Source organism: Pleurodeles waltl, chromosome 1_2 (assembly GCF_031143425.1).
Source record: "Pleurodeles waltl isolate 20211129_DDA chromosome 1_2, aPleWal1.hap1.20221129, whole genome shotgun sequence".
NCBI classification, from domain to species: domain Eukaryota; kingdom Metazoa; phylum Chordata; class Amphibia; order Caudata; family Salamandridae; genus Pleurodeles; species Pleurodeles waltl.
This window is the reverse complement of record NC_090437.1, coordinates 320,280,428-320,294,306: the sequence shown is the minus strand read 5'-3', so window position 1 is coordinate 320,294,306 and position 13,879 is coordinate 320,280,428.

Sequence of the window (13,879 nt, the reverse complement as noted above, 5' to 3'; positions counted from 1 at the left end):
GTGTGAGTAATGTTATGTTGGGGGTCGGGGTGGGGAGGGGGGCCCTGCCACCTTTGGGGGGTGGCAGGGGTGGTGGGGGGTGTAGGGGAGGGAGTCGGGGTGGGGGGCGGGGGAGACCCCTATCAGTGCCAGGGAAGGAATTCCCTGCCACTGATAGTGCTTACCGCCATGGATTTCATGGCGGTGCAAACCGCTGTAAATCCACGGCGGTAAGCCGGGTCAAAATACCGCCGGCGGTATACAGACGGCCCTCGGGCTGGAGACCCAGGCCTCCAGCCTGGCGGGCGGGATGGAGAACCGGCGGTTGACCATGGCAGTAACCGCCATGGTCATAATATACCAAGGTAAGACCGCCAGCCTGTTGGCGGTCTTACCGCCGGTTCTCCACCATCCGCCAGGGTTGTAATGACCCCCTTTGTAATGTTTTTTATAGGGTTTTAGGATTATGGGGATGTAGTGAGTAGTAGTAAATGGTGGTTTGAGTGTAGCTTTATGGTTTTTGAAACATTTAATTTGAGTTTTGTGTTTTTGTTGGCTCATTGTTCCATTGAGCATGGGTTGTACTTGTTAGTAAGATATCATTTTTATATACTAGTTTATGTTTTATTATCAACTTCGTATGCCTTTATTGTTATGGTTACGTTTATGCTTAGATGTACTGTTTTTTGTGGGCAGGTATGGCCTCCTTTTCAACAGGTCTATGAATGGGAAGGTGTTGTATGGACATTTGGATTTTGCTGATTTTTTTAAAGGAATGTATTATTGTTTCTAACAAAACAATAATTTTAATTTTGAGTTCCTTTGATTTTTTGGTTTACCCAAAATGTTTTTTCCTTTAATATTGTTTCAGGGTTTTATGGTTCCTTAAGAATTTGGATTACTTCAATGGATTTTTATTGGGCCTGTCTTATTTTTGCAGTTTTTGGGAGGGGCTCCTTGTTTTTCCCTTTTTGGAGAGTAGCATTTTTTACTGCATGGTGATGGAGAAAGACCAGTTGCTACATAATTGTAAGTTATACTTAAGTTATTTGTTGTTGGGTTGAAAATGTGATATTTATTTATGATTTTGTATTTGATATGATTGTTTTTTAAATATTTTTTGTTTTATTTCATTATTTTCATTTGAATTTATTTATGTTATACATTTTGGTAGTTGGTGACTTCATTTTTTAAATTATTCATATATCTACTAATTTTACTAATCTTACTTATGGTCTTATTATGAGTTCAGCGCTCTGACTGGCCGAACTCCAATACGGCGGTGAGGAGGCAGCCGTCAATCTGGCGGACTCCCCACTGTCATATTACGATGTTTCTGCCAGGCTGACCAGTGGAAACAGTGTGGCGGCATTGGCCTCAGGTCCCTTAGGGAATTGAGGCCAATGCCATTGCGCACAGCACCCTTAGAATGTGAACTGCCTGCATGTCATGGCATGGGCAGTGCAGGCCCTCCGGTGGCCCCAACACTGCCTTTCTGACAGCCTTTCCATGGCGGTGACTCTGCCATGAAAAGGCTGTCAGAAAGGAAAGTTATAATCAACACACCAGTGCTGAATTTGGCACCGCCATGGCTGAACACAACTTTCACCACTGCCAGCCCGTCGGGATCTTTGATCCTGGTGGAGGCGGCAATCTCCTGGAGGCCTGAACTTCAGGATCATAATCTCTCTATTGAATCATCAAGATTGTGGTGGTCAGACTGCCACTGCAAATCTGGCGGTCTTAGGACCGCCAAACTCCTAAGCAGACTCTTAACCTGTAATTTGTGTTATGTATTTTATTAAACTGACGTTTCAAAATAATTGATTTAATACTTAGTTAAAAAGTCTTTTATTGGCACTGGTTTTTACTTTGGATTTTTGAGTGTTATGTGGGGAATTTGATTTTTTTTATAGTAGGGTTTTGGCTACTAATTCTAAGTAGTGTACTCCTTTGTTAACATAGAGTTTTACTTTAATTTATTTGAAGCCTATTGTACATTCTATTGGTTTGTTTAGTTACTTTAGTTTTAATTTGGGTTTCTGATTGTTCCATTTGTAATTCTTATTAGCTCTGTTCTTTGTGGAGGGTTTCAATGAATTTGTATAGTGTAGGTTGGGTTCTGCCTAGTGTGGATTGGAAGGCATAGTGTCATCCTTCCATGGCATTATTATTTTGTTGGCTTCCTGTGCCATGACGTTGTCAAAGACATTCCATCATGGCATTTGGAATTTGACTTGGCACCTGTGTCTTGGACGATGTAGTCTGCAAACCCTGGTGTCTTCAAAATAGTCGATTATGGGACGTGGACAGTGTTTGTTTTTTGGGTAGAAAGGGCTTTCTATATGTATGTTGTAGTGGTGAGCTACCTTTTTGATAGGGACACAGGCTAGTGCTATCATCTTTTTTATGTAAAGGTAAATTGGATCTTTGTTGCATACTCTACAATTAGGGCCTGATTCACAAAGGGACTTGTGATTCATAAAGTTAAGAGTGCAGAGACTCAGCACTCAGGGTGGAGCTTCCGCACTCAGGATGGAACCTTCACACTGTGCAATGCAGAACGGAGATTTCACAAATGAGTGTGGAGATTCTGAATTTGAAACTTTACAAGTCGTAAGCCCCTTTGTGAATTGGGCCCTTAGTGCAGACTACTGGATGTGTCCCCAGATACTTTGATTAAAGCAGTAGTAACAGTCTTTTATGGCTGTGTGTGGCGACAGTTTTAGGATAGTTTGAATCATGGTTTGTTCAAAATCAATTATTTTATGTGGGGTATAGTTATTTGTTTTACTTTTCATGTTGTTTAGTAGTTTAGTAGTTCAAGTAAGTATTACTTCATTTAGTAGGTAGAAGGGTATATGAAAATGATATATTAGTGTTTTGGTATTCACCATGTATGGTGTAAATCTGAGTGAATGGTTTGGGGAACATTTTTAATGTGCCATCCATCATCCATTTTTGAGATAGTGTTATTGAGGTTATCATGTAAGAGGAACTGTTCCTCAGCATGTGTGATAGTTAAGTGTTCAGAAATGTTGATATCTTGGTATCTACTAGGGATAGGAGAGGTGTCACTCTTTTTTTTAGTTTATGCTACTAAGCGGTTTAAGGTTGATAAAGGCTGTAGGTGATCTCTGATGTGGTCATGGATTTTGGGAAATACTTCTTTTAATACTTTCATTGTGGACTCTTAGGAACTAGTGCTAGCCTCTCTTAAATCTTTTAGTACATGCCTTACTTTGAGACCTGTAACATTAGGGAACTGGCTGTGTCCCCTTACACAACAACATCATATTTTATAGTAACCCTTCTGTAGTAGGCATTAGAGTAATATTTAATACATTTCCTGCTGACTGTTTGTGTGCTCGTACTTTCTTTGCTGTAAGTGTAGCCCAGGTGGGAGAGTAATTGTTTCCCTTTCTGTGATGTAATGTATCCTGCTCTTTCTGTCATTTTGTCAAAAAATAGTGTAATAATATGAAGTATTAATTGTTTAGAAATGTATAATCTGTTTACCATTAACATCCGAAATTATCCGTTGTGTTTACTATTTCATACTTACATGTCTGTGGTGGCTGGAAATTTAACGCTTTATTTTCAGTTTTTCTGTTGTGTTTCTTGTAATGTCAGGTGCCTTATTTCTGTTGGAAAAAAGTGTTTATTTTTAGTTGGAATGTTTGTTCATTGGTGGTTAGTGAGGGCTGATGGATTTTACTTACTTTTTATTAGTTTTAGTCCATTCATTTCATTTTTGTCTTTTTTTGCTTTTTGGTATTTTCTTCAAGTTGCAGTAATTATTTTGTAGCATTCGTATAATACAGCATAAATAAATATTTTAAATAATTTGGAAGGTAGTAGTGCACATTTTCTCCACTTCTGTTTGCAGCCCAGAAGAGTTTTGTCACCTTGCAGCTTTTGTAGCTTTTGGAGACACATTTACTTACATTGTGTGTGCCTTTTTATTATTAGTTATGTTGATTGCTGAATTGTATTGTTTAATTTTGTTGCCATTGTATTTTTATTGGTTAGTTTTCTTTTATTTTCTTTTAGTTTGTTTATTTTTTCTAATATTACTATTTATGGTGAATACTAGTTTGTGTGTATTTTATAATGTCATATATATATATATATATATATATATATGTATGTATATATATATATGTATATATATATATATATATATATATACACACACACACACACATAGATATGTATATTTGTTTTAATTTGGATATTATCTATTTATAGAAAATAATTTGTGTTTATTTGGTAAATCTTTATACTTGTTATAGTATTATTTATTAACATTTTGATGCTTTGATTTGTTTTCCTTTTGTTGGGCTTATGTATGTTTATTTTAATAATGTACCATTGTTATAATGTTGTTAGAATAAAGATCGATATTTTGTAATGGTGAATCTTAATTTTTTATGTGAAGCTTTGTTATTTGCATGCTTTTGTTCTAAAACTATTGCTTTTTACCAATATTTATGGAGTCGATATTTTATGCTCCGTTATTTGTGTGTATTCATATGTTTATTTAAAGGTCACAACATTTTTGTGTCTGATAATTATATTATCGATATAAATGAAAATACGTATTTTTCACAGAAATATTTTGGCCATCGATATTTATGCTTTTGTTAGTTAAGTATAGGAATACAGTAATTTTGTAAACAATATCTATTTTCCAATATTTTAGGGAATTGATTTTGTTTACATCAATATTTTGTCAGTGAACCAGGATTCCATTCTGCGCCTTCCTGGTGATAGATAAGTACATGCCTATCATAAGTAATGAAATGATTGCTGTTATCCATACACATATTTTTGGGCTGAGATGTCAGCTTTCTTTTGTGTTTTTGATTGTGTATTCATATTCCATGCGTTTTTGTATTTTATTATTTATTTAGCAGTGTCTCAGGCCAATATCAAGTAGAATCCTGATGATGAACTCCTATTAGTATGTGATTGAACAGTGTTGACTGTTAGACCTCTTCTAATGGTGCCTCTTTTATCATACTGAAGGTATATACATCTGCTTTTGACACAGTCTATCATAACACATTAATTGTAGGATTCAAGGAAGCCAGCACTGAGCGCACCGCTCTAACTTGAATCTCATCTTAGCTACACAATAGAACACATGTGATCTATACTAACCTTGCTCATCAAAATACTACAGCATAAAGGCAAGACTCCTCAAGGCCCTGTCATCTCACCCCTCTTTTTCAACAGAATCTACATGAAATCCTTCCCAGAACTGATGAATGCTTTTGAATCCACATGTATTACCTATGCAGATGACACACAGATACGTTTTAAGGTAGAAAACCCAGGAACTTTAGAAAAACAAAAATCTTCAGTTGCCTCTGGGTCAATGACCATTAGATAACATGGAGCCACCTTAACCCCTTCCCCGCCACGGACATAATGGTTACGTCCATGGCAGCGCCCGTGTGGCGCCATGGACGTAACCATTACGTCCAGGGACTGGCAGTCGGGGGAAGCGCTAGCGCTTCCCCCGAGGGCCGCCCCCCAACACCCCCAGGCCAGGGCTGAAAGGGGAATCCCTTCCCCTTTCACGCCCACCCCCCCCCCCGCCCCCCCCATGACGTCAGCGCGCGATCGCGCGCTGATTTCATGGAAACGGGGAATGACGCGCTGGAAGCCATTTGCTTCCAGCGCGTCAAGGGAGAAGGTGAGTATTTCACCTTCGTGCGGGGTGGGGGTGCTCTCAGAGAGGCATCGAGGGAAAGGAAAGGGTTTTCCTTTCCCTCGATGTCTCTTTGAGCATTCCTGCTGCCCGATCGCGATGCGATCGGGCAGCAGGAATGCCCACTAGACACCAGGGATTTCTGTATGTGTGTGTGTGTGAGTGAATATTAGTGTAGGGGAGCGACCCCTTGGGCAAGGGTCGCTCCCCTTTGGGGGCACATGCTTTTTACGTCGTTTCTGCCCCCCCTGGGGGCAGATTGGCCCTATTTTTAGGCCGATCTGCCCCCAAGGGGGGCAGAAAGCCACTAGACACCAGGGATTTTATTGTTGCTGTGTATTTTTTGTGTTGGGGGGCGGCCCCTTGGGCAAGGGTCGCTCCCCTTTGGGGGCACATGTAATTTACGTCGTTTCTGCCCCCCCTGGGGGCAGATTGGCCCTATTTTTAGGCCGATCTGCCCCCAAGGGGGGCAGAAAGCCACTAGACACCAGGGATTTTATTGTTGATTTGTATTTTTTGTGTTGGGGGGCGGCCCCTTTGGCAAGGGTCGCTCCCCTTTGGGGGCAAATGTATTTTACGTCGTTTCTGCCCCCCCTGGGGGCAGATTGGCCCTATTTTTAGGCCGATCTGCCCCCAAGGGGGGCAGAAAGCCACTAGACACCAGGGATTTTATTGTTGATGTGTATTTTTTGTGTTGGGGGGCGGCCCCTTGGGCAAGGGTCGCCCCCAGGGGCCCTCATGTATTTTTGGGCAGTTCTGCCCCCCTTGGGGGCAGAGAGGCCTATTTTTTTTAGGCCTTTCTGCCCCCAAGGGGGGCAGAATCCCAATAGCGCCAGAAATAGTATGTATGTATGTGTGCTTTGTGTTGGGGGGTGGCCCCTTGGGCAAGGGTCGCTCCCCCCAGGGGCGCAATGTATTTATTGTCGTTTCTGCCCCCCTTGGGGGCAGATTAGCCCTATTTTTAGGCCGATCTGCCCCCAAGGGGGGCAGAAAGCCACTAGACACCAGGGATTTTATTGTTGATGTGTATTTTTTGTGTTGGGGGGCGGCCCCTTGGGCAAGGGTCGCCCCCAGGGGCCCTCATGTATTTTTGGGCAGTTCTGCCCCCCTTGGGGGCAGAGAGGCCTATTTTTTTTAGGCCTTTCTGCCCCCAAGGGGGGCAGAATCCCAATAGCGCCAGAAATAGTATGTATGTATGTGTGCTTTGTGTTGGGGGGTGGCCCCTTGGGCAAGGGTCGCTCCCCCCAGGGGCGCAATGTATTTATTGTCGTTTCTGCCCCCCTTGGGGGCAGATTGGCCCTATTTTTAGGCCGATCTGCCCCCAAGGGGGGCAGAAAGCCACTAGACACCAGGGATTTTATTGTTGATGTGTATTTTTTGTGTTGGGGGGCGGCCCCTTGGGCAAGGGTCGCCCCCAGGGGCCCTCATGTATTTTTGGGCAGTTCTGCCCCCCTTGGGGGCAGAGAGGCCTATTTTTTTTAGGCCTTTCTGCCCCCAAGGGGGGCAGAATCCCAATAGCGCCAGAAATAGTATGTATGTATGTGTGCTTTGTGTTGGGGGGTGGCCCCTTGGGCAAGGGTCGCTCCCCCCAGGGGCGCAATGTATTTATTGTCGTTTCTGCCCCCCTTGGGGGCAGATTGGCCCTATTTTTAGGCCGATCTGCCCCCAAGGGGGGCAGAAAGCCACTAGACACCAGGGATTTTATTGTTGATTTTTATTTTTTGTGTTGGGGGGTGGCCCCATGGGCAAGGGTCGCCCCCAGGGTCCCACATGTATTTTTGGGCAGTTCTGCCCCCCTAGGGGGCAGATATGCCTATTTTTTAGGCCTTTCTGTCCCCAAGGGGGGCAGAATCCCCATAGCGCCAGGGATACTATGTATGTGTGTGTGTGCTTTGTGTGGGGGTGTGGCACCTTGGGCAAGGGTCGCCCCCCCCCAAAGGGTGCAATGTAATCTGGGTGATTTCTGCCCCCTCCCCTTGGGGGTAGATTGGCCTATTTTTTTTTTAGGCCCATCTTCCCCCAAGCAGAGAAGACTAGACTCGGGAAAATGAAAAAATGGTTAGTGGCGGAGTGTTTGTCAACTGGCGAAGTATTTACTTTTATGATAATAACAGTTTTTCTCCTTTTTGTTTTAGTTCTAAGCTTTTGCTGACTTTGCTGTGGCTTGTTGCAGTTTTGGCAGTAGTTGTCCTGCGGTTTGCGTAGTTGCATGTTTTAGGTAAGTAAATAAATTTACTCCAAGTGAGTATTGTTGCAATGCATGAATGACATGTTTGTAGGTGGTGTACTGAATGCAGGATTGTGTGTGAAATTGTCCTTAGAGTTATGCACAATGATTATTGTGTTGTCTTATGTCTAATTTGCTTTTTTTTTTCTCTTTTTAGTGGGATATCGTTGGTGATTGCTGTGGCTGTGCAGAGTAGTTGCTGGTGAGTCAAGCTTTTTCAGGCAAGTGAGCAGTATAGTTTTTGAGTTTATAATTCTTAGTGATAAACCTATACTTTGTTACTTATCTTACACAGTGCTGGTTGTTGGTGGTGTATTTGTCCAGTTAATTTTAGTAGGAAGGATCATGGCCAGCCGTAGGATGACCGCTCAGCAGGTTGTTAGTGTGCTTTTTGAGTCATCTTCTGACCATGAATATGAGACTGACTCTGCATCTGAGGCAGAGGAGGAAGTGCAGGATTCTGGAAGTGAATTTTCTGTCAGAGATGAATCATCTGATGATGAAGCCACTCTCAGTGCTGATGAAGGGCCTGTTTTAGAGGAGGACAGTGATGTGCCAATGGTGCAGGAGCCAGCGGCTGAAAGGCTTCCCATTGGAAGACCTGACGCATGGGTTGCACCAAACATGGAGCAGCCACAGTTGCCTGCGTTTACTGGTTTTCCAGGGTGTCGAGTTAATACGGAAAACTTTTTGCCCGTCAACTTTTTTGAGTTGTTTATGGACGATATATTTTTGGAAGAGATTGTTGAGCAGACTAATTTGTATGCAGAGCAGTTTTTGAGGGACAACGCTGCCAGACTTAGGCCACACTCTAGAGCTAGCCGGTGGATTCCCACAAATCTGGAAGAGTTGAAAAAGTTCTTGGGTTTAACTTTTTTGATGGGGCTGATAAGGAAGCCGTCGCTGTCTTCATATTGGTCTACTAGTCCCTTGATGGCAACTGCTATATTTCCTGCCATCATGAGTCGTAACCGGTATGAGCTTCTTCTTCGGATGTTGCATTTTGTAGATAATGCTTTAGCCTTGCCACGAGATCATCCTGATTCTGACCGTCTTTTTAAGATTAGACCTGTCCTTGATCATTTGGTAGATCGGTTTTCAGAGATCTATGTTCCAGGGAAAGAAATATCTGTAGATGAGTCTTTGGTCCTGTTCAAGGGTCGTTTGGTTTTTAGGCAGTACATTCCTAGCAAGAGGGCACGGTATGGAATTAAATTGTATATGCTGTCAGAAAGTAGTACAGGATATGTTTATAATTTCCGGGTCTACACTGGTAGGGATTCCAATATTGACCCCCCTGGTTGTCCTCCCACTTTTGGAGTTAGTGAGAAAATTGTGTGGGAACTTGGTAGACGACTGTTTAACAAAGGTCACCATTTATATGTAGATAACTTCTACACTGGAGTTCGGTTGTTCAAGGAGTTGTTCAGAGTGGACACTGTTGCTTGTGGCACAATCCGCTCTAATCGGAAAGGCTATCCAAAAGAGCTTGTCTGTAAAAAACTTGAGAAGGGACAGTGCAGTGCCTTGCGGAATGATGAGCTGCTAGCTCTGAAATTTGTAGACAAGAGGGATGTATACATGCTAAGCACCATCCATGATGAGAGTACTTCACCTGTGGCTGTTTGGGGTCAGGTTGCCGAAGTGCGCAAACCTGTGTGCATCTTAGACTATAATAAGCACATGGGTGGTGTTGATAGAGTAGATCAGAGGTTAGAACCTTACACTGCTGCTCGTAAGTCTTATGTGTGGTATAAGAAATTAGCGCTTCACTTGTTCCACTTGGCAACTTTTAATGCTTTTGTTGTGTTTAAGGATAGTTCTCCAGAGTCAAGGATGACATTTGTGAAATTTCAGGAGTCTATCATAGCTAGCCTTGTTGTGCTGGAACAGGCAAGAGTTCCTAGAGAAGCAGTGGTGGAGGATGTGGCTAGATTGAAAGATCGTCACTTTGCTGAGCACATTCCTCCCACGGCCAAAAAAAACTTTCCTGCTAAGAGATGTAGAGTCTGTGCTCGAAGAGGTATCAGGAAGGAGACTAGGATGTACTGCCCTGATTGTCCTTCAAAGCCTGGGCTGTGTGTGGGTGGCTGTTTCAGGAGCTACCACACACAGAAGAATTATTGGGAAATTCCGTGAGCGTAAACTGGTGTTTTATATTTTTATATGTTCGGTTTCACGGTTGGCATTAGTCATGTATTCAGTTAGAGCTTTTGTGTTTGTAGTTTTGTACTAATTTATGATTAGTGGTTTCTTTGTTGTTTAAAAACAAAAAAAAGGGGATGGCATGTGTAAAGTGGCGCTTGGCTGGCGGCGTGGGTGTGGTGGCGCTTGGCTGGCGGTGTGTGTGGGGTGGCGCTTGGCTGGCGGTGTGTGTGGGGTGGCGCTTGGCTGGCGGTGTGTGTGGGGTGGCGCTGGGCTGGCGGTGTGTGTGGGGTGGCGCTGGGCTGGCGGTGTGTGTGGGGTGGCGCTTGGCTGGTGGTGTGGGTGGGGTGGCGCTTGGCTGGCAGTGCCGGCCAAACGCCAGTCCACACACTCATCAGCTGGTGTGATTGCTGTATCAGGCATGTGGGCGTATGAAAGTGATGGGCCCTTGACTGGCGCTGTCTGTGGATGCGAGTCTTGTAATGTGCTGGGCCCGTGGCTGGCGGCGTGAATGGTCTAGTGCATGTCATGTATGAAAGGTGTGTGAATGGACTGTAAAGCGGTTGGTGCCTTGTCGTGGCTTTACAGCTCACGAGCTGTGAGTCATTGGTTCAGTTTTTTGGCCTTTCAGTTATTACCAGTGCATTTCACTTTTGTGAAATCTCTTGTTAATAAAATTTGATCTACTGAACCATCACTCACCCTCGTGCCAAATCCAACCAGTATGTGTGGTACAAATGACAAAACCTGCTCCGCTGTAATCAGGCGTCGCAGCACACTTGAGACACGCTAGGTGCCTCAGGTGGGACCCCGATGATGAAGCATGCCACCAACTTGGTTGGTGGGTGAGGGGTCTTCTTCACATAACCTAAGTGTGTTTCTTTTCACAATTTTAGTGTTTGGCACATCACGGACGTATGTGCACACATCAAAGTGATATATTCCAAAAATACCTGTGTTTGGGGGGGAGGGCCCACCTATGTTTTTGGTCCTGGGTGCGGCCGTCATGTAGGGAAACCTACAAAACCCAGAAACTTTTTAAAACTAGGCACCCCAAGGAGTCTAGGGAGGTGTGGCTTGTGTGGCTCCCCCAACATTTTCTTACCCAGACTCCTCTGTAAACCTCACAATTTGCATAAAAAAGCATATTTTCCTGATTTTTCTTAGTAGGATCACCGCTCCAGCACAAAATTCCTACTCCCCAGTTTTCCCCTCAGTCTCCCAAGTAAAATGACACCTCACTTATGTGGGTCCCCAAAGCAGAGTCCGTCTAAAGATGTATAAAAGAATATGCCCTTATAAACTTGCTGTGCTATCCCTTCTATCCCTTCAGGTTTTGGGCCTTATTATTTTGCAGGCACCTGGGCCACCCACACAAGTGAGGTATCATTTTTATCGGGAGACTTGGGGGAACGCTGGGTGGAAGGAAATTTGTGGCTCCTATCAGATTCCAGAACTTTCTGCCACAGAAATGTGAGGAACATGTGTTTTTTTAGCCAAATTTTGAGGTTTGCAAAGGATTCTGGGTAACAGAACCTGGTCCGAGCCCCGCAAGTCACCCCTCCTTGGATTCCCCTAGGTCTCTAGTTTTCAGAAATGCACTGGTTTGGTAGGTTTCCCTAGGCGCCGGGTGAGCTACAGGCCAAAATCCGCAGGTAGGCACTGTTTTCTCCCAAAATTGTGGATGTGTCCACGTTGCGCTTTGGGGTGTTTCCTGTCGCAGGCGCTAGGCCTACCCACGCAAGTGAGGTATCATTTTTATCGGGAGACTTGGGGGAACGCTGGGTGGAAGGAAATTTGTAGCTCCTCTCAGATTCCAGAACTTTCTGCCACAGAAATGTGAGGGACATGTGTTATTTTAGCCAAATTTTGAGGTTTGCAAAGGATTCTGGGTAACAGAACCTGGTCCGAGCCCCGCAAGTCACCCCTCCTTGGATTCCCCTAGGTCTCTAGTTTTCAGAAATGCACAGGTTTGGTAGGTTTCCCTAGGTGGCGGCTGAGCTAGAGGCCAAAATCTACAGGTAGGCACTTCGCAAAAAACACCTCTGTTTTTTTCCAAAATTTAGGATGTGTCCACGTTGCGCTTTGGGGTGTTTCCTGTCGCCGGCGCTAGGCCTACCCACGCAAGTGAGGTATCATTTTTATCGGGAGACTTGGGGGAATGCTGGGTGGAAGGAAATTTGTAGCTCCTCTCAGATTCCAGAACTTTCTGCCACAGAAATGTGAGGGACATGTGTTTTTTTAGCCAAATTTTGAGGTTTGCAAAGGATTCTGGGTAACAGAACCTGGTCCGAGCCCCGCAAGTCACCCCTCCTTGGATCCCCCTAGGTCTCTAGTTTTCAGAAATGCACAGGTTTGGTAGGTTTCCCTAGGTGGCGGCTGAGCTAGAGGCCAAAATCTACAGGTAGTCACTTTGCTAAAAACAGCTCTGTTTTCTGTGATATGTCCACGTTGTGTTTTGGGGCATATCCTGTCGCGGGCGGTAGGCCTACCCACACAAGTGAGGTATCATTTTTATCGGGAGACGTGGGGGAACGCTGGGTGGAAGGAAATTTGTAGCTCCTCTCAGATTCCAGAACTTTCTGCCACAGAAATGTGAGGGACATGTGTTTTTTTAGCCAAATTTTGAGGTTTGCAAAGGATTCTGGGTAACAGAACCTGGTCCGAGCCCCGCAAGTCACCCCTCCTTGGATCCCCCTAGGTCTCTAGTTTTCAGAAATGCACAGGTTTGGTAGGTTTCCCTAGGTGGCGGCTGAGCTAGAGGCCAAAATCTACAGGTAGTCACTTTGCTAAAAACAGCTCTGTTTTCTGTGATATGTCCACGTTGTGTTTTGGGGCATATCCTGTCGCGGGCGGTAGGCCTACCCACACAAGTGAGGTATCATTTTTACGGGAGACGTGGGGGAACGCTGGGTGGAAGGAAATTTGTAGCTCCTCTCAGATTCCAGAACTTTCTGCCACAGAAATGTGAGGAACATGTGTTATTTTAGCCACATTTTGAGGTTTGCAAAGGATTCTGGGTAACAGAACCTGGTCCGAGCCCCGCAAGTCACCCCTCCTTGGATTCCCCTAGGTCTCTAGTTTTCAGAAATGCACAGGTTTGGTAGGTTTCCCTAGGTGGCGGCTGAGCTAGAGGCCAAAATCTACAGGTAGGCACTTCGCAAAAAACACCTCTGTTTTTTTCCAAAATTTAGGATGTGTCCACGTTGCGCTTTGGGGTGTTTCCTGTCACCGGCGCTAGGCCTACCCATGCAAGTGAGGTATCATTTTTATCGGGAGACTTGGGGGAACGCTGGGTGGAAGGAAATTTGTAGCTCCTCTCAGATTCCAGAACTTTCTGCCACAGAAATGTGAGGGACATGTGTTTTTTTAGCCAAATTTTGAGGTTTGCAAAGGATTCTGGGTAACAGAACCTGGTCCGAGCCCCGCAAGTCACCCCTCCTTGGATCCCCCTAGGTCTCTAGTTTTCAGAAATGCACAGGTTTGGTAGGTTTCCCTAGGTGGCGGCTGAGCTAGAGGCCAAAATCTACAGGTAGTCACTTTGCTAAAAACAGCTCTGTTTTCTGTGATATGTCCACGTTGTGTTTTGGGGCATATCCTGTCGCGGGCGCTAGGCCTACCCACACAAGTGAGGTATCATTTTTATCGGGAGACGTGGGGGAACGCTGGGTGGAAGGAAATTTGTGGCTCCTCTCAGATTCCAGAACTTTCTGCCACAGAAATGTGAGGAACATGTGTTTTTTTAGCCAAATTTTGAGGTTTGCAAAGGATTCTGGGTAACAGAACCTGGTCCGAGCCCCGCAAGTCAC